Source organism: Hemiscyllium ocellatum, chromosome 31, assembly GCF_020745735.1.
Source record: "Hemiscyllium ocellatum isolate sHemOce1 chromosome 31, sHemOce1.pat.X.cur, whole genome shotgun sequence".
Lineage (NCBI taxonomy): Eukaryota > Metazoa > Chordata > Chondrichthyes > Orectolobiformes > Hemiscylliidae > Hemiscyllium > Hemiscyllium ocellatum.
In genome coordinates, this window is record NC_083431.1 from 52,926,664 (window position 1) to 52,953,542 (window position 26,879).

Sequence of the window (26,879 nt, forward strand, 5' to 3'; positions counted from 1 at the left end):
CGGAATCAAACAGCATGGAAACAGACCCTTTGGCCCAACTCGCCCATGCTGGCCAGGCTTCCTGAACTGAACTAGTCACATTGGCATACATTTCACCCATATTCCTCTAAACCGTTCCTATTCATGTACCTGTCTAAATGGCTTTTAAAATGTTTTAATTGTACTCAGCTCTACCACTTCCTCTGCCAGCTATGCCATACTTCAGAATTTTAAATCAGTTCAATTTTATTTCATCCTACTTTGTCACTTTCATCATTTTCCCTGTTGTCCAGCCAGAATTGAAAAGATCCTTAAAACAACAGGAGAATCTCAGGTCATATCAGGCAGACCAGGAATCCTGGCCACAACCAGATCAGTCTTTGAATGGAAGGGGCAGGCTCAAGAAGAAAAATGGCTTAATTCTTTTTCAAGTTCTTACATCTTCTTGATCACAAATGTCAGCCCCGAGGTCTGCACCATTTCCACCAACCTCACGGTGTCACTTCAGAGAGGAGTGTTGATTGACTCTCTCCATCTGTCAATGGTCAGACAGCAATCTTGCTGATATGACACCTATAACAAGCAGTTTATCCATTATCAATGGACAAGAAAATGGATTGGAGTTGAACAGAGTTTGGTTCTCTGTTACAGGTTTTGAGCATGAAAAATTTACATACGACATCCTCACATACTGTACATGTTTCTCAAAACTTCTCATTGGTAATCAATTTAGAATGAGTTAAGAAAAAGCATTGTAACTATATGCAAGTGTTTGATTTGAAATGACGTTTGTTTGACTTTTCAGTGTTGTTCAGTTCTATGATGGAGATGCAATATTTGTATACTAAGGATTGCAAAGCCCGTGATCATGTTCTGGAATTAGCAGCTGGAATATCATGCAAACTACTGTTGTAAAACCTCTAGTCTGTGTCTTTGCACTGGATGGATTACTGTCAACCTGTCATCCTGCATAGATTTATTAAACTAATCAGATAATAATAAAAACACAGGAGTAAAAAGGAATGTGACAGCATTGGAAGGGGAAACTGGTTAATGAATAGTAAACTGAATGCTATGATTAACAAATGGTTTTCAGATTGGACCTGTGGAAACAGTGATGTTCCAGAGTCAGTTCTGCAATCTCTTCTCAATATATTTAAAAACAATTTGCATTTGGACCTAGAAATATATCAAATTGGCAAATTCACCAAAATAAAAGGAAAAAAAGAAACAGAAAATACTGAAAATGCTCAGCATATCTGTCAACATCTGAATACTAACTGTTTTTCTCTCCAAAGTCAAAGATTTTTCATCAGAACCAGTTGAATTCTTTCTGATGAAACAGCCTTGACCTAAAACATTTATTGTTTCTTTTTTCCACTGCTGCTGAGTTTATCCACTATTTTCCTTTTTAATTTGCAGCCTCCTCAGTACTTGGCTTTTGCTTTAGTGACATGATTACGGAGTTGTTTAGATGATGACGAGTTCAAGACATCGAAACAGTCCAACCAGTCCACGATGACTATGTTCCCAAACTAAAGTAGTCCCACCTGCTTGTGTTTGGTCCGTATCCCTCCATCCTTTCTTATTCATTAACTCATCCAAAAGTCTTTTAAACGTGGTAACTGTACCCGAAACTACCATCTACTCTGGCAGTTCAATCCCCATGCCAATCACTCTGTAAAAAATTTGCTCCTCATGCCCTTTTAAATCTTTCCATTCTCACTTTAAAAAATATGCTTAGTTTTGAACTTGCCCACCACAGGGAAAAGACCCTCGTCGTTCACCTTATCTAAAAGTCACAAGCAGGTTAGTAATTCAGGAAGCTTACATTCAGGATGATTCAGGCAGGTAACATTTAATTGGTATGCGAGAGGTGGGGGCGGAGGATCTATTTTGGGAGAAAGAATAAAGAGAGGAAAGAATTAAGGAGCAAAGTGACTGGAGAGCTCAGTTACCTAATCTTTGTAAGTGGGAGAAGTTGACAAAGCTGTAAAATAAATGATACATAGTAGAAATCTTATCAATAGAGATATAGAATTTAAATCCTGACCAAATAATCAGCATTGGTTAGACTGGAGTGTCACTGGTTACTGGCATCTTACATCAGGAACAGGGAAGGTTGTTGAGAGGATGCTGGGTGGAATCACTAAAGTAATGCCGGAGATATCAGGCTTTACTTTCATTGGGAGACTGGAACTTTTCACATTACAGCAGGCAAAGACGACTGAGAAAACTAAAAAAGGGAAGGACAACAGACAATAATAGATTATAAGAATAAACTGGGATCTAATATACAGTGGAGTGCAAAAATGTTCATAAACATTCGTGAGCAGTACAGTGGCTCAGTAGTTAGCACTGTTGCCTCTCAACACCAGGGACCAGGGCTCGATTCCACCTTTGGATGACTGTGTGGAGTTTACACGTTCTCCCTGCATCTGAGTGGGAAGAGGTTTGGTCTAGGATGGGGTGTAGAACCTGAAGGAAGTTACAGAGATGGGGCTGGAAGAGGTGACACAAATTGGATGTCGAGGCTGAAGGAGCTTACAGAGATAGGGAGGGGCATACCGGGAAGGGAGGTTTGAGTTAGGGAGGTGTTTATGGGGCTGGAGGAGATTACAGAAATTGGGGGTTTGGGGGTGGTATAGGTGCTGTTGAAGATTACAGAGGATGGGAAGAGTGTCAAGGCAGTGGGTTTCCTCCAACAGTCCAGGCTGGGTGGATTGGCCATACTAAATTGCCCAGGATGTCCAGTCATGTGGAGGCTAGGTGGATTAGTCATAGGAAGTGTAGGGTTACTGGGATAGGGTGGGATGCTCCTTGGAGGGTTGCTGTGGACTCGATGGGCTGAATGGCCTGCTTCCACACTGTAGGGATTCTATATTATTGATCTGTTATGAGAAAGGGCCAGACTGATGAGGGATCAAAAGGAGATGAACGTATGGACACAGAGGTCATGGTTAATGTATTACAGGTAGTTTTGCTATGACATATTTTATTAATGCATATTCACTGTAACACGATTGATGAATTGGGGACACTGTTGGCAAAGTGTGAACTTTTAAAACGTGTGTTGTCTGTAACGTGAGTATATCGCCAACACTTTAAGCACTGGTTCGCACAAGAATGCAACTATCACGATACCGAGCTCCCTGCAAATGAATACTGTGTATCTGTCTTAAAGCAAAGAATGTTGCCAATGTATCAATAATGGAATTGTAGAGACATTCTATATAATTTTAAAAAACAAACAGAAGAGGAGCTACTTGATGTTTGGCAGCATTCAAAATGGAATCATTCGCAGATCCAGTTGTGATGCATTTTAGGTATCTGAAGGATGGAAATTCTACCTCGACAATTGATATGGGGTGGTATCAGATCCGTGGAGGATTGTAAATGTTCAAGATGGGCAAAGAGATAAACCCAGCAATTAACGGCTAGTTAGCCAATTTGTCAACATTGGGGAAACTTTCAGAGTTCACAAACTGTTTAGTTTAGTACATGACAGCTTGCACAAATTTATTAAAGTCAAACCATATTTAACCGATGATAAACTAATGGACAGAGTTGGTCAGGGTTGTGAGTTGATATTGTGTATATATGAACTTTCAAAATCAGAAACCTGGAGCAGGAGTAGGCCATTGGCCATGTGAGACTTCTCAATCATTCAACGTGATCATGGCTAATCAATTACCTAACATCATGTTCCCACTTTCTTCCCATTTCTTTGATGTCTTTAATATCTAAGAATGTATTTATTTATTTCTTAAATATATTCAGTGACTTGGCCTTCACAGCCTTCAGTGGGAGAGAATTCCATAGATTCACTACCCTCTGAGTGAACAGATGTTTCCACATCTCAGTCCTAAATTGCCTACTCTTGTATCCAGAGAGTCTCCATCCCAGTTCTCGACTCAACTAGGAAAAAAGTGTCCTTCCTGCACCTCGTCTGTCTGGTTCCATTAGAATTTTACACAATTCAAGCAGATCTCCTTTTATTCTTCTAAACTCTAGTGAATACAGGTCCAGTCAAACCAATCTCCCCTCACAGACAAAAAACTGCCAATTCCCTGCATCAGCTCAGTGAACCTCTGCTACGTTCCCTTCACAGCAAGTACAACACATCTTGGTCATGGAATTCCTATGGTGTGGAAGCGGGCCATTCAGCCCATTGGGTCCACACCAACCCTCCGAAGAGCATCCCATCCAGACCCACCGCCCCCACCTATCCCTGTAATATGGCATTTCCCATGGCTAAATCTACCTAACCTGCACATCCCTTGACACTATGGGCAATATAGCTTGGCTAATCCACCTAACCTTTGGATTACACAACTTTGGACTGTGGGAGGAAACCGAAGCACCCGAAGGAAACCCTTGTAGACAGAGTTTGCAAACTCTACATAAACAAACACCTAAGGATGGAATTGAACCTGGACCCCTGTCACTGAGGCAGCAGTGCTAACACTGTCACCATATTCCTCGTCTAATAGTCAACTTCTGCTAGCTGTTAGATGAAATGTCTATAGAACCATTTTGCTGAGGAACAGCCTTCAATTAATTTCCAGGTCCTGCCTCACAAATAAACAAAAAGCTTGTTTGGTCTGTTTTTCTTATTCTAACACAAGCGGTCACCCACATTCCAAAAATTCAATTTTAGCTCACCAAAATTAACAAAAAGAATAAAATAAAAATAATTTATTAACAACATTTAAAAAGCATTTGGATATTATGGAAAGGATTAGAAGTATATGGCTCGAGTGGAGGGAAATGGGATTAGCGTGAATGGACATTTTGGCCAGCATGGACCAGTTCGGGCTGAAGGGCCTGACTTCATGCTGTAGGGTTCTATGACTCCAATGAAAAAGCAGTGTGGATTCTAACAATGAATTAAATGGTACAATTTCAAATGAGAGGCAGAAACATAAATGCAAAACAATTTGAGACCGTAGTTTAAAAAAAAAGGATCTTTTGTACCATAAAAGGTGTCACTGGTATTCTACAGAACAAATCTAACTCCCTGTCGATCCCCATAGGTACTGAAGCTTAAAGGATCCCTTGCCAGTTGTGGCATTTTTCATTTTCCAGACAATAAATTAATTATGTGCAAGTGAAGAGTCACAGGATGTTAAAAAGAGACAGCTTCTGCATAAATAAAATGAAATGCCACTGTCAATCTGTTACTGAGCTGGCAAATAAAACAGTGATATTTATCAATAACACTTGATGGGAATGCATAAGTCTATGAGGACATCATTCTCTGTAGGCTTTTAAATTGTAGCAAAAAGGTGGTGAACAAAGGAGGCACTGTTTAATCCAGCAAGATTTTCACAATAGCCCAATCTTAGCTTTCATGCAGTATTGAGAAATTGTGAATTCTCCAGTCAACACAGTGTTTATGAACAGTTCTGAAGAATACCAAAACTGTACGTTGCTGTACATAACAACATACCAGAACTTTGTGACTGAAAATAATTGGAGCCACTCTGAAAAAGCCAGAGAATAGAGTGCCTTCTATCATTAACAGAGTCAAAGTGAACATTATCACAGCTAGGATAGTCCAAAAATACACACTGGTCTTGTTCTTGACAGAAGGAGCTTCAATCCATACCGGACAAACTTCCTGAGACTATTTCTATGTCAACTTGCCACTTTTCTTGAGGAACAGTTTTGTTGATTTAATCAGTGTTTCCCAAGGAAAAATCAGCTTTTCTGTAATTGCTTGTTAGAGATTTCAATCAGATCAGTTTTAATATTGGGCTGAAGATATTGTGCCATATCAGGGAAGGGAAAGGTAACCTGGACACTTTACTCCAAGAGACAGTCACACCCCTCAAAGTAGGTCATTGAATCTTGGTCTATGATTAGCAACAAGAAAGGTGCGATGATAGGTGAGGCAGGTTTGGGGACCCAATGAGCAGCTCTCAAGGAGCCTCAGTCCCTGCAATTATCCAACTGTGACGAGGTTCTTGCATCCTGAGAGGATGAGAGTGGGGATTGCTGTGACAATGAGTGAACTGACAGTGGTACTGTGGTACAGGGAGCCATTCAAGTGGGGGCAGGAAACAGGAATGCAGTAATGGTAGGGGGACTGTATAAATTAGGGAGATAGGTATTGCTGTCTGCAGTAATGGGCATGAGTCCTGAATGCTGTATTGCCTGCCTTGTGCCAGGGTTAAGGACATCTCCTTGGGAACTGGAGAAGAATTTGGAGCAGGAGGGGAGAGATCCACTTATTGTCATCCACATTGGTTAGGGTTACAAATGAGGTTTTGCCGAAACATTTGGAACATTTATTCAGGAGCTAAACTAAACTGCAGATTATGACCTAAGCAACAGTTAAACTGCAGACAGTAAATAAAATATAAGGAGATAAAGATATGGCTTAAAGGCCAGTGTGGGTTTCAGTTCATGGAGCACTGCCACCGAAGAGTCTGCACTGACATACTTACACTAGCCCCATTTTGCCACACTGGACCGATAGACTTGAATATTATGACATTTTGAGTGCTCGCCCATGTATGTTTTAGAAGGTTGGGAGGTTTCCCATCTCAACAACCTTTCCCAGACAGTGTATTCCAGGTTCCCACCAAGCTCAAATCTCCTCTAAACCTGCTTATATAAGCGGCTTCCTATTCACCCTGTTCATGTCCCACAATCTTATACACCTCTATCAAGTCCCCATCAACCTTCTTTGCTCCTAATAAATTAATCCGAGCTTATTCAGTCCTTCTTCATAGCTAAACCACTCCATCCCAGACAACATCCCGGTGAATCTCCTCCGCACTTCCTGAAGTATTAATCACATCCTTCCAAGAGTGTGGTGACCAGATCCGCACACAGATCTGCATTCCAGCTGTGGCCTAAGTCAAAGTATTGTACAGCTCCATCTCCCTGCTCTTATAACCTGTGCCTTGATTTATCAGCAGCCTCAAAGGGAGAAGTTTGGTTTGGTAATGTCATCTCAGTTTGACATCCTGACGATCCGCAAATCCTCGAGTACCAGACTGTGTCATGAAGCCCACAGACAGCGTAGCGGTCCCAATCAGTCCTGCTCTCTATCATGGAGGTCTTCGATGACAGCATGCAGGAGAGACTTGTGACGATGCAGTCACTTTAAAAAGGTTATTTTGTCCTTGGCTTTTTTTTTGAAGAGAGGTCATAAAGGCAGAGGGGCTGAAGTGTCTAGTTTAACAATAGAAGGGGAGGGGCCAGTTCTCCTAGTTCAAGTTTTTTTCTAGTTTTTAGCTGTTGCCGTCACAAGATGAGAGAGTGTCCAGGGAAGTTTCAAGCTGCAGTAAAGAATTCCTCTGGCTTTCTTCTGAAATCTCCGACTGCTGCTCCCTGCTACCTACAAGAATCTGCATTTGAATTTACCTTTTTGCCAAGGGGGGTGTTTATGGGATGTTACTGCATTGCAACAGTTAATTACTAATAGTTACTGCATGGGGTTGGTTAGGTTTTCCAATAGTTGAGTTATTCTAAATTCTACTTTCTTTTGTTTGTATTTCAACTGTAGTATTTAAATAAATTAAGTTTTGCTTAAAGCGGAATGGTTCGAGCAGCTGCATCAGACCTGGAACATGCACTTCACATTTACCTCTAAAATAAGAGGACGTTAGGGTCTAGGCAACCTTCTTAAAATATTTTGAGGGGATCCGGCCTGGTCCATAACAGACTGGGGGCTCTTGTCAGGATTGATTCTGTAGTTCCACTTTGGGTTTAGGGTTGTTGGACTCAAAGATGTCGAGTGGTTGGTGTTCATGAATTTTGTTTCGGGTGTTGTATTCAGTTGCTTTGTGTAGTGATGGCTCTTTCACTCACTAAGAGTTTTCTGGGAGCAGAAGAAGTGACGTTGGGGGCTTTACAAACAGTGAGCACAACAAAGCTGTTGGAATTTACAAACAAGCTGGAGTTGGGATTGCCTTCTTCTGAGAAAAAGGGAGGCAATTACAGCAATAGCGCAAAATTTAAAATTTACTGAAAATGCCATCGGAATCTTTAGAAATGGTTAGAATTCAATTGCAGATGAAGCAGCTTGAACATGAAAAGGACCGAAACAGTTTGAATTATGGTTAAAAGCAAAGCAAAAAGGAATAAAAAGAGAAGAAAAGGAAGGCCCTAGCAAAAGAAAGAGAAAAAGAGACCGAGGAAAGGGAGAAAGAGCATTTGAACATCAGAAGATGATGAATAGACAGGAAAGTTGACGTTAAAAGGATGGAGGTGAAGGTAGAAAGTAGGCTTAGTGAGGAGGATAGCGATGATGAGCAAACCCATCATAGCCAAAGGCCTGGTGGGGATCTGTTTAAATACATCCAGCATTGCCTAAATTTGATGAGAAGGATGCAGAAGCCTTTTTCATTTCATTTGAGAATATGACTAAACAAAACGTGTCTGGGTGGGTTACTCTTCGGAGGGTCAGTGTGGGCTGGTTGGGCCAAAGGGCCTGTTTCCACACTGTAGGGAATCTAAGCTAAAAATAAAAGGCAGCATGGTGGCACAGTGGTTAGCACTGCTGCCCCTCAGCGCCAGAGAACCCAGGTTCAATTCCACCCTCGGGCGACTGTGTGGAGTTTGCACATTCTCCCCGTGTCTACGTGGGTACTCCGGTTTCCCCCCACAGTCCAAAAATGTGCAGGTTAGGTGAATTGGCCATGCTAAATTGCCCGTAGTGTTAGGTGAAGGGGTAAAATGTAGGGGAATGGGTCTAGGTGGGTTGCTCTTCAGAGGGTCGGTGTGGACTTGTTGGGCCAAAGTGCCTGTTTCCACACGAAGTAACCTAATCTAATCTACTCTAATAAAAATGAAGTTGCCATTGCAGATGTGGGTTTTGTTGATCCAAAAAGAGATGGTAGGTCGGGCTAGTGCAGTATTTGAGTCACTGTCAGAAGAGGTATCTGAGGAGTATGAGGTGGTGAAGAAAGCCATCGGAAGGGCATATGAGCTTGTGCCAGAAGCCTACAGGCAATGTTTCAGGAATCTAAGGAGGGACCCTAGTCAAACATACATTGAGTTTGAAAGGATCAAGGAAAACGTGAGGTCTGCAGATGCTGGAGATCAGAGCTGAAAATGTGTTGCTGGTTAAAGCACAGCAGGTCAGGCAGCATCCAAGGAACAGGAAATTCAACGTTTCGGGCATAAGCCCTTCATCAGGAAAGGATCAAACAAAGTAATTTTTATAGATAGAGAAGATCTATTAAAAATATAGATCAGATATATGACACTCAAAGAGAGACAATTATTTTGTATTTGGAGATGCCAATGTTGGACTGGGGTGTACAAAGTTAAAGATCACAATTCAGTTTATAGTCCAACAGGTTATTTTGAAGGAGTTCAAAATTCACTTCTTGAAGTAGTGAGAACTCATGTGGAAGACAAGAGTTAAAATGGCAAGATTAGCAGCTGAAATGACTGATTGATTTATCAACAAATGCATAAAGTATGGCTTCTGACATCAACGTCTATCTGTGAGGGATAGGAATTTGGGGAGAAAAGAAAAGAAATCCTCAGGTGGTAGATCTCAGTGAAGATAATAAAGATAGGTTATCACAGGGTAAAACTGAAACACATGAAGAGGAAGAGAAGTTGAAAAACTCCGGTATTTTCATTGCAATAATACAGGTCACATGAAGTTATGGTGTTGGTAGTTTAAAAAAGGCACTACCAAGACGGACATAGGAAAAACAGTGGATTTGCTAAGGTGATAAAGGAGAGCATGGTGGAGGTTGGTTGGTTGAGAAGGACGTGCCAGATCTTGTTTAACCATTTAATTGCGAAAGCAAGGTTTATTCACAGCAGCAGCCAGCAAAGCTACAGTATTAACAGATACAAGATCATGTCGATCTTTGATGTTGAGATGAGGAGATATGCAACTCAGAATGACTATTGCCAGAAGTGCTAGTATATAGAATTCATGGTGAGATGAGAAATGCTCTCCTATGTAGAGTGAGGTTAGAGTGTCCTATGAAAAGTGGAGAATTGGTGGGAGGAGTACTGGAGAAACTCTCAGCTCCAGGAATACAATGTGTCTTTGGTAATGAAGAAGCTCTATCACAGGTAGGAGTGCTGCTTAATGAGGTTGAAGCGCCATTGGAGAATCAGGCAATGGAGGTATCGCAAAGTATATCCTGGGATTTTTCCTGACTGACTGTGGTAACAAGGTAACAAAGCTACCAACCGAAACAGGAGGAGAAATCAAAGAATACAGATAAGAAAGTTGAAGTAGGATTATCAGAGATCATGTTTGATCAAATAGTTGAAACAAAACAGGAACAGGTGGAGGACAAAGTAAATATTTTTAGCTCAGAGAAATTAACTGAGTTACAACAGAAAGATGAAAAACAGAAGCAATTGTATTGAAAAGCATACACAGAAGAATCTGCATGTATTCCCAAGTGCTACTATCTTAAAAATGATGTCTTGTTGAGGAAATGGAGACCATCACATATTCAGACAGATGAGAAATGGGCAGAAGTTCATCAAGTTGCATTATAGAAAGGAGGTGTTGTGGGTAACACATGAATTACCAATTGCTAGTCGGTTTTGAGTAAGAAAAACTTAAGCCAAAATACAAAAACATGTTTACTAGCCTGGACTGCATAAGGATGTAGTTGACTTTTGACAGACAAGTCATACATGTCAAATAATTAGAAAACATCAGGCAGTAATAAAACCAGCACATTTAATACCCATTCCTGCATTTGAGAAACCTTTTACATGTGTCAAATTTGATTATGTAAAACACCTACCTAAAAAAAACTTAGGAATCAGTATTTGTTAACAATAATGGATGAGTCCACTAGATTTCCAGAGGCCATTTCAATACACAACATTACAGCTTAAAGGATTGTGGAAGAGGTACTCAAATCTTCCACTAGATATAGACTACCCACAGAGATACAGTCAGATCAAGGGTCAAATTTTACATCAAAATTATTTACGAAATTATGGACAGCTTAGGAACAAAACAATTCAAATCCACTACATACCATCCAGAATTGCAGAGAGCATTAGAAAGGTGGCATCAAACTTTAAAGTTTGTGCTTTATGTTAAGTGCTTATAGTCAAGATTATCTAGAGGATTGGGATAAAGGAATTAAGTTTGTACTTTTTGGCATTAGGGATGCACTAAATGAATTGACCAAATTCAGTTCATTAATTAGCTTTTAGGCATAAGGTGTGAGGACCACGGAAATTAATACAGGAGAAATTGGTGAGTCAGAATTCAGAGACCACAGACTTGGACTGTGTCAAGTTTTAGGGAATGATTAAATAGAGCTGGGGTGTTGGCTAGACAGCATTTAAAAATATCACAGCATATAATGCAACAGGAAACAGTCAAAAAATCAAAATCTTGCAATGTTGCTAACAGAGATAAAGTGTTAGTGTTGCTTCCAATGTTAGGTGAACTTTTAAAAGCAAGGTTGAGTGGATCTTATCAAATTTAAAGGTGACTGAGTGAGGTGAACAGTTTGGTAAGGATTCCAGATCGAAAGAAATATCATGTGAATATGCTCAAAAGGTATTTTGACAGATAAGGAAAGCAAAGGAGAATATGTTAATGGTTATAACACAAAGTGAAGAATCAAGTTCAGCAGATTCAGAATTGGACATTTCTCAAATTAAATTGGACAATGAGGAAGTTCTCCAAAATTGGGATAAATTATTGAGATACCTTCCAAAGGAAAACTGAAGTGACCCGAAAGAGTTATTACTATCACATGGGGAGATATCGGAGGATAAGTTGGGAAGTACTTGTCTAATAATGCATAACATAGATTAGGAAATGCTGTTCCAATTAAGCGACATCCTTACAGACTTTACCCTCTAAAGTTGGCACAGGTTCAAAAAGAGATTGAACACATGCTCCAAGACAACATAATCAAAGTGAGTTGCAGTAACTGGAGGTCACCCAAAGTAATGGTACTAAAACCAGATGGTACCTAATAATTATGTGTGGACTATCACAAAGTCAATGCAGTTACAAAGTCTGATCCATATCCGATTCCACATTTGGCAGACTGCATTCAGAAGGTGGGACAAGCAACTTGTATTACTAAGTTGGACTTACTTAAAGGATATTGGCAGATAGCTTTATCTGAAAGAGCGAAGACAGCTACAGCTTTCATAACACCAAATGGATTGTCCCGATTTAAAGTAATGCCATTTGGTAAGAAAAATGCATCAGCCACATTCCAAAGACTAACCAACTGAGTCATTTCTGGATTATCTAATCGTGTGAGATACATTGATGACCTGAAGACTTTTTGTCACACATGGAAGGAACATTGACTTCGGGAGGCAGGTTTGGTGATAAACCTGGCTAAGAGTAAATTCGCTAAAGTCCAAGTCACATTCCTGGCCTATGTTATCGGACTCTGACAAATGGCTGCACAGAATGTAAAAACAAAAAGGTTATTAGGGAGTTTCCCCATACCATTGATGAAGAGATACTACAATTCCGAGGATAGAGTGGTTTTTTTCAGAAATTCATTGCAAATTTTAGCAGTCACTGACTTATTGAAGTAGTAGAGAAAATTTCTGTGAATGGCAGACTCAGGAGGCATTTGATTGCCTAAAAACTGTATTGACCACTGTTCCAGTGTTAGTCACAACTAATTATGCAAAGCTATTCAAGATAGCTATTGATGCGAGTGATGTGGGTGTCGGTGTTGTTTACAGAATGATGAGAAGATAGAAAGACCTACTGGATATTTTTCCAGGAAACTGAACATTCATCAACAGAAATATTCCACAATTGAGAAGGAGACCTTTAGCATGGTTTTGGCATTACATTTCCACATTTATGTTGCCAGTAATGTATCTGGGACAATTGTATGTACTGATCATAAAAATCAGTTTTTAGAGAAATATAAGGACAAAAATTCCAGATTGTTTGGATGGAGTTTATTATTGCAGCCTTCAATTTGAAAATTATGCATGTGGCAGGATGAGAAAACATAATTGCCAATGTGTTGTCGAGACTTGGATGAAAAAAGACAGAGGTGTTAATGGATAGAAATAGAATGCAGTAATGAATGTTTGTACGTTTAGAGTCAATGTGTTGTAGCGTACTAACAGAGTAAGATTAAGGAGTTTAAAATGAAGCCATCTTTGTATACTCATGGTTCATTTTATTTTGAGGAGGGAAGTGCGACGATGCTACCAGTTAAAGGTTACTTTTACCTTGATTTTTTTTTAAAAAGAAGAGAGAGGTCATAAAGGCAGAGGTACTGCAGTGTCTAGTTTAACAACAGAAGGGGAGCGGCCAATTCTCTCAGTTCAGGTTTTATCTGATTTGCTTTTAGCTGTCGCAGTCACAAGATGCGAGACCAGGTGAGTTTCCAGCTGCAGTAAAGAACTCCTCTGGCTTTCTTCTGAAATCTCTCTGGATGCTGCTCCCTACTGCCTGTGAGAAGCTGAACTTAAATTTTTGCCAAGGTGTTTCTGCGATGGTACTGTCCTGGAACAGTTAATTAAAATAGTTACTGTATCGGCTCGGTTACGTTTTCCAATAGTTACATTATTCTAAAGTTCCACTTTCTTTTGTTCATTTGATCAGCTTCAACCGTCATCATTGAGTCATAGTGTCATCCAGCACAGAGACAGGCCCTTTGGCCCAAACTGGTCCATGTCGACTAAAATGTCCATCCACACTAACCCCATTTCCCAGCATTTGGCCCAGATCCTTCTATCTTTTCCTATCCATGCATTTATCCAAATGTCTTTTAAAATGTTGTTAATGTACTCACTTCAATCATTTCCACTGGCAGTTCATTCCATATGCGTACCACCCTCTGTGTAAAAACATTGCCCCTCAGGTTCCCTTTTATTCTTTCCCCTCTAACTTTAAACTGATGCCCTCGAATCCCCAACCCTAGGGAGAAAAACTGACTGCATTCACCCTATCCACGCCTCATGATCTTATACATTTCCATAAGATTCCCCCACGCTCTAAAGAAAGAAGCCCTAGCTTGTCCAACCTCCCTCTGTAACTCAGACCCTTCAGTCCTAGCAACATTCTTGTAAATTTCTTTCCAGTTTAATAGCATCCTTCCTATAGCAGGGTGACCAAAACTGAAGACAATATCCAAAGTGCGGCCTCACCAACATCCTGTACAACTGCAACATGACTTTCCAACTTTCATCCTCGGTGCCCTGCCTGATGAAGGCCAGTGTATTAAAAGCCTTCTTCACTGCCCTGTCTACCTGTGACTCCACTTTCAGCGAACCGTGTACTTGAATTCCTAGATTCCACTGTTCCACTACACTCCTTAAGACCCTTCCATTCACCAAAGAACTCCTATCTTGATTTGACTTTCCAAAGTGGAAGACCTCACACTTATCGATATTAAACTCCATTTGCCATTTCTCAGCCTCCTTTCCCAGCTGATTAAGGTCCCGCTGCAATTTCTGATAACCTTCCTCACTGCCCACAATGCTGCCTGTCATCCACAAACTTACTAATCAAGCCTTGTACATTGTCATCCAAATCATTGATATAGCTAACAAACAGGAATAGGTCCAGCACCAACTCCTGAGACATTCCACTAGTCACAAGTCTCTAGTCTGACAAGCTTCCTTCCACTATTCCCCTCTGCTTCTTACCAACAAGCCAATTGTGTATCCAAATTTGCCAGTTCACCTTGGATTCCATGCGATCTAACCTTCAAGAGCAGCCTACCATATGGGACCTTGTCAAAAGCCTTACTGAAATCCATATAGACTACACCTACTACCCTCCCCTCATTAATCTTCCTGGTCACTTTATCAAAGAACTCTAACAAATTTGTGTGGCATGATTTCCCACGCACAAAGCCATGCTGACTACTCCTAATCAAACCCTGCCTTTCCAAATGCATGTACACCTTGTCTCTCGTATTCTTCTCAAGTAATTTATCCACCACAGATGATAGGCTCACTGCTCTATAGTTCCCAGGTGTTTAAATAAATTCTGTTTCGCTTAAAGCTAAGTGGTTTAACTAGTTGCATCATACCTGGAACACTCACTTCACAAATGCCTTTAAAATAAGATTAAGTTAGAGTCGAGGCTACCTTCTGAAAATAATTTGAAGGCATCTGGTCCATAACAGACTGGGATCAGCTGACCAAGGCCCTCGAGTCATTAGAAAAGAACAAAACCCATGGAAGCTGCAGCTTACTGGCCAAGTTGTATTCAACTCTGAGGGACTCGATTGGCCAGGACCTGCTGGAGGTGTACGACTGTGTGCTTCTGACAGGCAACATGTGTGAATCCATGAAGAAAGGTGTCATCACCCTTATCTACAAGGAAGGAGGTGGAAATTAGAAATTGGCACCCAATTTCACTGTTGAATGCAGATTACAAAATCCTGCCTAAGGTCACCTCTAACCGGGTCAGGTCTGTTCTGGGATTGGTGATTCTCCCTGACCAAATTTGCGCTGTACCGGGCAGGACGATCTCAGACAGCCTTGCTCTCCTCAGGGATACAATCGTCTACATGCAAGACAGGGAAGTAGACTCCTGCCTCATCAGCCTGGAGCAGGAGAAGGCCTTTGATAGGATATTACAGGCTTTAAGGTTCCTCTCTGTTATGGGTAAAAACCTGGTCATCAGGTGCGAGGCACTCTGTCTGTTGCTGCACATGGTACAGATCTGGCCCATTCCCAGAACCTGTGCCAGTACAGTCACCCAAACCATCTTCCATTTAATCTGGAGGTCAAAGATGGACAGTGTCCATGGGGACACCATGTACAGAGTTTTGGATGGGGGTTGAGCATATACCCAATGTTACCCTCTTCCTAATGGCCACCTTTCTGTGTGGCGGTGTCAGACGGTGCATAGACTCTCAGTACACAAGCATCAATCCATACTGAAGTTCTACTTGACCCTGGTGTTGCAAAGGATGGGACTGGCCTTGGCACTATAGAATGCTCCAAGTACTTGGATTATTCTGCATCATCTGTCCTTTGTGGAGAAATGTGCAAAGGGAAAATTCACCTTTGACCACAAGTCCTTTAGGAAGTGGCTAGTACATAGGATCCTAGAGACCCTGCAGTAAAAGGAGAGGGTGGATCCTGTCAGTCTGCTCAGGGAATAACTATCAAACGTAATTTGGCAGAATGCCTCAAAGTCACAGCTTTCCAACAAGCACCAAGGCATTGCTTGGTTGGTGGTGAGGAGGGCACTACCAGTCAGATCTTTCGGGTATAGCCAATCGGAGTGTGCCGCCACATGCTACCCCTGAGTAGAGACTGATAGACATGTTCTGGAATGTGCCTTTGCAAAGAAAGTCTGGAGAGAGCTGGAGTGGTTCTTGTCAAAGTTTGCCCCAAGCAGCTCTGTCACGCGGGACTCGCTGCTCTTTGGTCTGACCCTTGGGATGCACACCGGAGGCAAACATTGACTGTGCCGGGACAACCAACTTGGTGAAAGATGCTCTTTGGTTTGCCTGAAATCCATTGGTCTTTCAGAGCAAGGTGCTGACCCTGACAGAGTGTTGCAGCCTGGTCCATTCCAAGGGCCAGGGCTACATGTTGAGGGATGAACTAAAGCTTGGGGCAGCTGCTGTCAAGACACAGTGGAGAAAGACTGTCTTTTCACCAAAGTACAATTGGGGGAGCATTAGTTATCAGACTCTCCCAGTGCCTCAAATGTACGTAAATTGTATTTTGCGTAAGAAAGAAATGTCTATGGGTTATAGGAACTGTCAGGAGAGTCAAACTTCACTGTCTGTTTGCTCTCAATATCCAAAGGACTCCACAGAATCAAACTATTCTAGTTACTATGTATGTATTTAAAGATTTTTTATGATTAAAGTATATTTTTAGAATTAAAAAACTGTCTTGATTAACAAAGACATGTGTCCCCTATGCCTTCTTAACTACCCTATTAATTAATCGTGCCACCTACAGGGATCTGGGATAGAAGCAAGTTGTTTTGGTGAGAGGGTGTCACTGGGACCGTGCTGAGAGAAGAGCTTATGGAGCTGGGGGATAGTATGTTGCAATGAATAGAGAATGGTTAACTAATAGAATATAGACAATTTGGGATAAGGAGGGCATTTTCAGGATGGCAACTATAATGGAGTATCAAAGGGATCAGTGCTGAGGCCACAGTTATTTACAACATATATTAATGTCTTGGATGAGAAAAGTGAAAGTACTGTCACCAACTTTGCACAAAGATAAGTGGGAAGGCAAATAGTGAGGATGGCAGAGGTTAAAAGAATTGAGCAAAAACGTGGCATATGAAATGTAATGTGAGGTTATACACTTTGACAAAAAAGGGTTGAGGAGCTGAATATTACATAAATGGAGAAAGACGGAAGAAAGCTACAGGAACAGAAGGATTTGGGCACCCCCAGGCACAAAGCACAAAAAGCTAGCATTCAAGTTCAGCTAGTAATAGGGAAAGCAAACAGAATGGTGGTCTTTGTTTCAAAGAGAATGGCGGATAAAGTGATATGGAGGTCTTTCTAAAAGTGTATAAGGCACTAGTCAGACCACACCTGGATTACAGTAAACAGTTATAGAGTCATAGAGAGGTACAGCATGGAAACAGATCTTTCAGTCTAACCCATCCATGCTGACCAGATATTCTACATTAATTTAGTCCCATTTGCCAGCATTTTGCCCATATCCCTCTAAACCATTCCTATATCTATCTAGATGCCTTTTAAAAGTTGCATTGTACCAGCCTCCATCACCTCCTTTAGCATTCATTTCATATTCACACCACCCTCTGTGAAAACGTTGTCCTTTATATCAAATCTTTCCTCTCTCAAACCTATGCCCTCTAGTTTGGGCTCGCTTACTCTAGGGAAAAGATCTGACTATTCACCCTATCTGTGCCCCTCATAACTTTACAAACTTCTATAAGATTACCCCTCAACCTCCACACTTCAGGGAAACAGCCGCAGCCTGTTCAGCCTCTCCCAATAGCTCAAACCCTCCAGCCCTGGAAACAGCCTTCTACACTTGAAAGGGTTCAGAAAAGATTTACATGTAGCCATGCTTCTGTAACACAATTAGATCATACCGCTGTATCTCTGTTTATGTCTTTAGAATGTTGACCTTGTTATGAATGCTATGTGCATTCAGGGAAATTATCCTGAACATCGTCTTTTTGACATCATTTCACATTCTAAACATACACAACTTTGGCTTTGTTTCACCTGCTGTCTAGTCTCCCTGGAAGATTTTCAAATTTACTTCCTTCCAATTTGGGTTAGCCCTCAGGTTCGCATCCCTCCTACAAGACAGTATAAAACCACCCCAATAGCCCAACAAATCTCCGACAGCAGTCCTAGTCCCGTTACTCTCAATCTATCTAGTTTTTCAGACACCACCTGTCCCTGAACCAGTCCCATTGCCTCAGAAATCTGATGCCTTCCCTCCAAAACAATTCTCCAGCTGCATGTTCACTTCATCAACTTCAAATGCTCACTAGCACGTAGGAGTAATCCTGAGATGATTGTTTTTGAGGTTCTGCTTTGTAAATTTCCCTAACTCTCTGAACTCTGCGTCAGCTCTTCAACCCACTTTTTACCTGTGCCTTTAAAAATGGCTGACACTACATGAGGCATTGTCCACAATTTGAAGCCAGGACCAAAACCAAGACTCAAAACCAGACACCAACCAGCTGACTACCATAAAGATGCTGTATTCTTCTGATAACAGTTCATTCCAAACCAAAGCCAGGTGCTTTAACCATTAGAGCACTGGACTGCCCTGAACATTAACCAGGTCTTCTGGATTACTACTCCAGTGACATGACCATGACACCATCACCTCCACTGTACTTTGCACCTTAAAAAGATCTCAAGAGAACTTAGAAAAATGAAGAAAGTGTCAAGAGCCAAAAAAAGTCTTGGAGGTCCAACTACATGGATTATTAAAATGTCACGGAAGATTCAGAATTTATTCAGGAATGCTAATGAAATGCCGGTCTTTATTCCTAAAGGATCCAAGTACAAGGAGCAGAAGCCCAGTTACAACTAAACAGAGCTCTGTGACCAGACCACACCAGGAGGAGTAACTGTGAGCAGTTCTGGGCATTATACATTCAGCAAGAGACATTAAACAATATGGAAGAAGTGCAATGTAGATTTAACAAAATAGTACTGGACTCCAAGGATTCAATTATGTTGTAAATTTACACCAATTAGAGGTGATTCCTGGATTCTGAGTGGTTAAGAGATGACTTGATCCAAGTTTTCAAGATGCTGAAGAAACCAGATAAAAAGAAAATATTTTTGCTGGGATGAGAAATCCAGGGCCAGGAACATCATCTAAAATCCCAGCCTCCTTTCAGGATTGAAATTAGGAAACATTTTAACACACAAGTCTGTTATCATGGTTTGGATTCTTCAAAGTTGTCAACTTGATAGGATTTACACAGACTAAAGTCCATGGGGATGGCTTTTTTATTTAACATAGGTAAAATCAATGAGTGCAGATGCTGGAAACCAGGTTCTGTATCAGTGGTGCTGGAAGAGCACAGCAGTTCAGGCAGCATCCAATGAGCAGCGAAATCGACGTTTCGGGCAAAAGCCGAAGGGCTTTTGCCAGAAACGTCGATTTCGCTGCTCGTTGGATGCTGCGTAAACTGCTGTGCTCTTCCAGCACCACTGATACAGAATTTTTTATTTAACAGTTTGCTAACTATTTATACTCAAGTTTAGCACAAAACTGCACCATCTCTCTCTAGAGTTTGCTGTTGCGTAATCATTTAGGCTGAATATTTCTACATTTGAGAGATAACCTTTACCCATAGCAAGGGTAATAGAAGTTTGAAAATCACTTCTGCAAATGGCAGTTCGTGCAAGATCAAATGTGGCGATTAATTCAACTCCCGACTCCCCAAAGCCTGTTCACCATCTACAAAGCACAAGTCAGGAGTGTGTTGAAAGACTTCCTATTTTCTAACAACACTCAAGAAACTTGACCCCATCCAGGACAAAATAGCTCGCTTGATTGGCACCACGTCCACAAAAATCCATTCCCTCCACACCAATGCTCAGTAGCAGCGTACTACCTACAAGGTGCACTGCAATGGCTCACCAAGTTCCTTCAATAGCAACTTCCAAACCTACAACTACTCTCATCTAGATGGACACAGGGTGGTACACATATGGAATGAGCTGCCAGTGCAAGTGGTTGAGGCAGATACATTACCAACATTTAAAAAGCCAATATATAGATAGAAAACACTTAGAAGGATATGGGCCAAGTGCAGGGAAGTGGGGTGAGGGTGGACAGACATTTTGGCCAGCATGAACAAGTTTAGGTCAAAGGCCTGTTTTCATGCTGTAGGACTCTGTGACAAGGGCAGCAGATGCATGGGAACACCACTATCTGCAAGTTTGCCTCTAAGACACTCACCATCCTGACTCAGAGATATATCACATTCCTTTAATGCCCCTTGGTAAAAATCCTGGAATTCCCTTCCTAATGGCATTGTGGGTGATCCTACATCCCAAAGACTGTAGTGGTTCAAGGCAGCCACTCATCACCCTTTACGGGGCAAATAGAGAGGTGTAATTAATGGTGGCCCATTCAGTATTGTCCACATTTTTATGAACAAATGAAAAGATTTTCATCTCAAACAGAGATTGATAGATCTTTCTCAACCAAAGTTATGGGTGTGTATACAAGCTAGTATGTGAATTTAGTTCAAAGATTTAGGGCGGCACGGTGGCACAGTGGTTAGCACTGCTGTCTCACAGCACCTAAGACCCGGGTTCAATTCCTGCCTCAGGCAACTGACTGTGTGGAGTTTGCACGTTCTCCCCGTGTCTGCGTGGGTTTCCTCCGGGTGCTCCGGTTTCCTCCCACAGTCCAAAGATGTGCGGGTCAGGTGAATTGGCCATGCTAAATTGCCCGTAGTGTTAGTAAGGGGTAAATGTAGGGGTATGGGTGGGTTGTGGGTCGGTGTGGACTTGTTGGGCCGAACGGCCTGTTTCCACACTGTAAGTAATCTAATTTAATCGATAGGCCTGGACAAGGGGCAGGGCAGAATGGCCAAGCTTCATGCTCCTGTATTCCCGAACATGACTCTTGAAGCAAACTTGGACCCAAGGGTCTCTTTCAGTGCTGAATGACTATCTTACTGGAAAGACACACAAAAAAATTCTTGCATTCCTCATTTCTATTATTCCTCAGATCTATTTGAAACTTATCTCCTTCATTCGGTTCTAAAAATCCCCAATCATCATTTTTGTATCATGCATTGTTGCAAAGTACATCTTTATGTTATTTCTCTAAGCAAAAATACCTGCAGTCTAAGCTACAGTAGATGTTTCTCCCATTGCACTGGCAATCTAGATACTCGGCTTTCTGTGTCAAAAGTGTCATATCTTCAGGAGTAGATTTTCCAGATTTCTTTGTGACCATCAACTCCATTTTCCAATATGGTCAAGGGAAGGAAGACGTTGGTCACCTGGGATATACTTGGATAAGTGTTAAGTTCTGTTCCTCCTCTTTACTACCTATGGAAGGAGAACCCAACCAAAAGTGGAAATCTGCTCCAATCCCAGTTAAACCCAAAATATCAAATAAACAATGGAGAAGGGAGACTGAAAACAATTCTTTGTAGGCAACCTCAGCTCAAAACAAAGCTTCAATAAACTTTGATTCTAATCACAGCACGATATTAGACAAGGCTTTGAGATTGTACAAAGCAGAGATCGGGACAAAGTGTTTACTGGGGGTGGGACAGTTCTGGTATGCTTTTACCAATCTTTAATTTAGATTAACAGCTATAGGCTGACCTAAAACTTTAATACTGCAGGCTAATTAAAAACCCTAGCTTAATAGAAACAGCTTGGCAGCAGCAGTTATCTGACAATCGATAGAACGTGATTTCCTGAAGTAGTGTTAATGACTGGAGCAAAAAGCTGACTTAGTAATTGCAACTTGGAGTGAGTCACCATGCCTTTGAAAAAACAAACAGGTTGCGACCAGAGGGCAATGAGAAGCAAGATGAGAACTTTGGAAATTTTGTTGTAACATCTTTGCTAATAGCTTAAAACATTTCCCCTTTGATAGATGGTAAACTAACTGCCTGTACTTCTCTACTTTCTACCTCACTCCCTTTTTAAATAAATGAGTTACATTAGTTTTTCTCCAATTTAAAAGAAACAGAGTAAATTTTGGAAAACTAAAACTGATGCATAAGCTATCTGACTGTGACTTTTCTAACACCCTTGGTCAAGAATCAGCAGGACCTGGGGATTTGTCAACTCGCAGTTCCAACGTTTTACTCAGTATTACCTCCCTGCTAATTGTAATTTCCCCCGAGTTCCTCCTTACCTTTTAAACCCCAAGTGAAGGCTATTTCTAGGATGCAACCGATATCCTCTTTAGTGAAGACTGATATTAAAATCTCTGTTCAATTCATCTGCCAACTCCATATCCACCATTAACGTTCCCCAGATTCATTTAGGATCAATACTTACCTTTTTAACACAAACATAGAAATAGAGGTTGGTCATTCCACCCTTTGAGTCTGATCTGTCATTCAATATGATCATCCAACTCATTACTCTGTTCCCACTTTCTCTCCATAACCTTTGATCCCTTTAGCCGAAGAACTAGATCTAATTCCTTCTCAAAAACATTCCTTATTTTGGCATCAATCATTTTCCATGGCAGAAAATTCCACAGGTTCATTTCTTTCTTAACACTGTAATCTATAGTAATTCTTTAATATGTTTGTCTAACTCTAATACTCCATTATCCCTCCTTATTAATCTTTTAATAATTCTTTGCTGTTTTTATAATCTGTCCAGTTGCACATTTTACACAACTATAGATCTTTCATGTTTGATATTATTTTTGACTTTTTTTGTTGGAATGTATCTATTCTGTGCTTTCTGGAATATCCCTTTAGATGTTTGACGTTACTTTTCTATTGACCCTTAACCTAAATTGCCAGTTCACTTTCCCTAGAACTGTTTTCATGGCTTCATAATTACCCTTGTTTAAATTCAAAGCAGTAGGTTTGCACCCATATTTCTATCCTTTAAACTATATGTAAAATTCAATCATATTATGACTGAAAGTGCTCCTTAGAAGTAGCAATATGGGATAGAGAGGAGATGAGGTGATAATTAGATTGGCCATGATTTTATCAAACACTCTGCTGCTCAGTCCTGTGTTAGTATGAGTGGGCTGTAATGGGTTGGAAAGTCACTGTGGTACCAGGAGCTGATAAATACTGATTGAAAGGACAAACCCAATCAGTGGCATTTCCATCCCAGTGCAGTGGGGGCTGAAAGGTGCAAAGCTCTCCAGCAACTAGAAAAATCCATTCATCAGGCAGCACAGCCAGGTTTAAATAAACCGGAACTGAAAATCAGAATCAAATCTTTCTCAAATCTGTATTCATTCACACAGTGTCTCTGAATTAAAATGTCAGTTGGTTTGCAATTTATTGCTTGTTGGAATTCTTTCAACTGGAGTTGCTGCTGTGGGAATTAAAGTCTTCACTGACCTTAAATACAGGGAATTTGACGCAAGCCAAGGAAACATTTGGGTCTCACAACTTTGGAAATTCTGTTCCTGCTTTCCCTCCACACACTAAACTTCTGTAGACCATCAGAAACTAAAATCTCACTGTGCCGACTTGCCCTTCACTAATTTATTCCACAAGGACCCTAGCAAAACCAATCTTTTCTGTCTGGTTAGTTAACATGCACAACTGAAATTTGTTGAGAAACATGTTTATTAATTGAGCTTGTTTAATTCAGAGAGAACACATCCCATTTGGCAATTTTTGCTGAACTTGGATTTACTTTCAAATCGGTCACATTGAATTAAAGAACTAATAACTAGGGAGTGATGTTTGGGAGACTAAATACAAATCCCAAGCAATTGACATGCTGGCCTTCATCAGCCAGAGCACTGAATACAGGAGTTGGGACGTCATGTTATGTCTGTACAAGACAGTGGGAAAGTCACATTTGGAGTACTGCATACAATTCTGGTTATCCTGCTATAGGAAGGATGTTATTAAATTGGAAAGGATGCAAAGAAAAGGACTTACCAGGATGTTACTGAGACTAGAAGGTTTGAGCATAAGGAAGGAGAACAGCCAAGGTCCCAGTGACAAGCGGTGTCCCGCAGGGCTCAGTGTTGGGGCCGCAGCTGTTCACGTTATATATTAATGATCTGGATGAAGGGACTGGGGGCATTCTAGCGAAGTTTGTGGGCAGCACGGTGGCACAGTGGTTAGCACTGCTGCCTCACAGTGCCAGGGACCTGGGTTCAATTCCCGCTTCAGGCGACTCCCTGTGTGGAGTTTGCACTTTCTCCCCGTGTCTGCGTGGGTTTCCTCCGGGTGCTCCGGTTTCCTCCCACAGTCCAAAAATGTGCAGGTTAGGTGAATTAGCCTGGCTAAATTGCCCATAGTGTCAGGTGTGGGGGTAAATGTAGGGGAATGGGTCTGGGTGGGTTGCGCTTCGGCGGGTCGGTGTGGACTTGTTGGGCCAAAGGGCCTATTTCCACACTAAGTAATCTAATCTAATCTGATATGAAGCTAGGTGGACAGGCAGGTAGTACTGAGGAAGTGTGGAGGTTGCAGAAGGATCTAGACAGTTTGGGAGAGTGGTCTAGGAAATGGCTGATGAAATTCAACGTGAGCAAATGTGAGTCTTGCACTTTGGAAAAAAGAATAAAAATATAGACTACTTTCTAAATGGTGTGAAAATTCGTAAAGCCAAAGTACAAAGGGATCTGGGAGTGCTAGTCCAGGATTCTCTAAAAGTAAACATGCAGGTTGAATCCATGATTAAGAAAGCGAATGCAATGTTGTCATTTATCTCAAGAGGGTTGGAATATAAAAGCAGAGATGTGCTACTGAACCTTTATAAAGCTCTGGTTAGGCCCCATTTGGAGTACTGTGTCCAGTTTTGGTCCCTACACCTCAGGAAGGACATACTGGCACTGGAGCATGTCCAGCGGAGATTCACACGGATGAACCCTGGAATGGCAGGTCTAACATACAAGGAACAGCTGAGGATCCTGGGATTATATTCATTGGAGTTTAGAAGGTTAAGGGGAGATCTAATAGAAACTTACAAGATAATACATGGCTTGGAAAGGGTGGACGCTAAGAAATTGTTTCTGTTAGGCGAGGAGACTAGGACCCAGCCTTAGAATTAGAGGGGGTCAATTCAGAACAGAAATGCGGAGACATTTCTTTAGCCAGAGGGTGGTGGGCCTGTGGAATTCATTGCCGCAGAGTGCAGTGGAGGCCGGGACGCTAAATGTCTTCAAGGTAGATATTGATAAATTCTTGATGTCACAAGGAATTAAGGGCTACGGGGAGAATGCGGGTAAGTGGAGTTGAAATGCCCATCAGCCATAATTAAATGGCGGACTGGACTTGATGGGCCAATTGGCCTTACTTCCACTCCAATGTCTTATGGTCTTTTCCTCACCGTAGGGGAATCCAAAACTGAAAGCATCATTTTAAGGTGAGAAGGAAAGATTTAAAAGGGACTCAAGGGGCAATTTTCACAAAAAGGTGATGCATATATGGAAGGAGCTGCCAGAGGAAGTATTAGAGGCAACTACAATTACAACATTTAAAATACATTTGGACAGGTACATGGACAGGGAAGGTTCCAAAGGATATGGGCCAAACACAAGCAAGTGGGACTAGTTCAGTGTTGGAAAACCTGGTTGGCATAGAGGAGTCGGGTCCAAGGGTTTGTTTCCATGCTGTATGACTCGAAGAATTTCTTCAAAAATAGAAAAGTTATTAGTAACGTTATTCATTGCCAAACTGATGATAATTAAAACGGCAAGAAGATCTGTGTCAGAAACTGGGAATGGGTTCTGCTGCTCCTGACCTTAGAACAGTGTGCAATATCACCGGTCAGCATTCGGTTCCAATGTTTCCTGTTGAAGAGTTCACCGGCTTTTGCCACCAACCTCCCCCAAACCTTGCTGCCCCTCGTCACCCACCTGCCCCTCGTGCCCCACCCCTCCCAAGCCCCGCTGCCTCACATGCCCCACCTGCCCCAAACCCCGCTGCCCCTCGTCCCCCAAACTCCGCTGCCCCTCGTCAACTGCCTAGTTCATCCAGCAGCTGCTTAGGACCTGGATAGGAGGGGGATACAAGGAGTCTGCAAAGAGATATAGATAGGTTAAGTAAGTGAAGATTCAACAGATGGAATATAATGCAGACAAGTGTGAGGTGATCCACTTTGGCAGCAAGAATAGTAAAACTAAAGACTATTCTGATGGAGTGAGACTGCAAAATACTTCAGTCGAGGGATCTGGGTGACATTGTACACAAAATCATAAAACATTACCAATTTCATCGGTTAGGAGACCAATGGAAGGTTGGCCTTTACTGCAAGGCTGGTAGAGTGTAAGATAGGAAAGTCTTGTTATAACTGTGAATGCCTTAGTGACACCACATCTAGAAGAGTGTGAGTGTTTTTAATCACCTTACTTAAGGTAGTTGGGTCCTTACTAATTGGATTTTACAAGAATGAGATGATCAAATTGAGACTTTAAGATTCGGGGAGGGGGGGGTTGATAGAGAGTGGATGTTGAGAAGATGTGAAATCAACAATTTGGGGACATACTTGAAAAATTAGCAAGGGTGTCATTTAAAAGTGAGAAGAATAGAGTAGAATATCCTTTATTTAGAGGAGGAACTCCTTCTCAGAGGACCATTAGCCTTTGGAATTCACTTACACATAGAACGGTAAAGACTAGACCATTGAATCTATTCAAAACTGAGCTTGTCAGATTTTTAATTGACATAGCAGTCCAGGACTTTTTAGGGGTGGGCAGGAAAATGGAGCTAAGGTCTTAATCAATTCAGCCATGATCACATTGAAGAGTAGAACAAACTCAGGGGGCCTAGCCTGCTGTTTGCCTCAACCTGGGGCAGGTGGGTG

General features: G+C 41.5%; 1 protein-coding gene across 4 annotated transcripts in view; it reads right to left on the reverse strand.

Annotated features, from left to right (window-relative positions):
• The window catches only part of LOC132830315 (SH2B adapter protein 2), a 128,728-nt gene that overhangs the window by 62,723 nt on the left and 39,126 nt on the right, over positions 1-26,879 (reverse strand). The window lies entirely within an intron of this gene.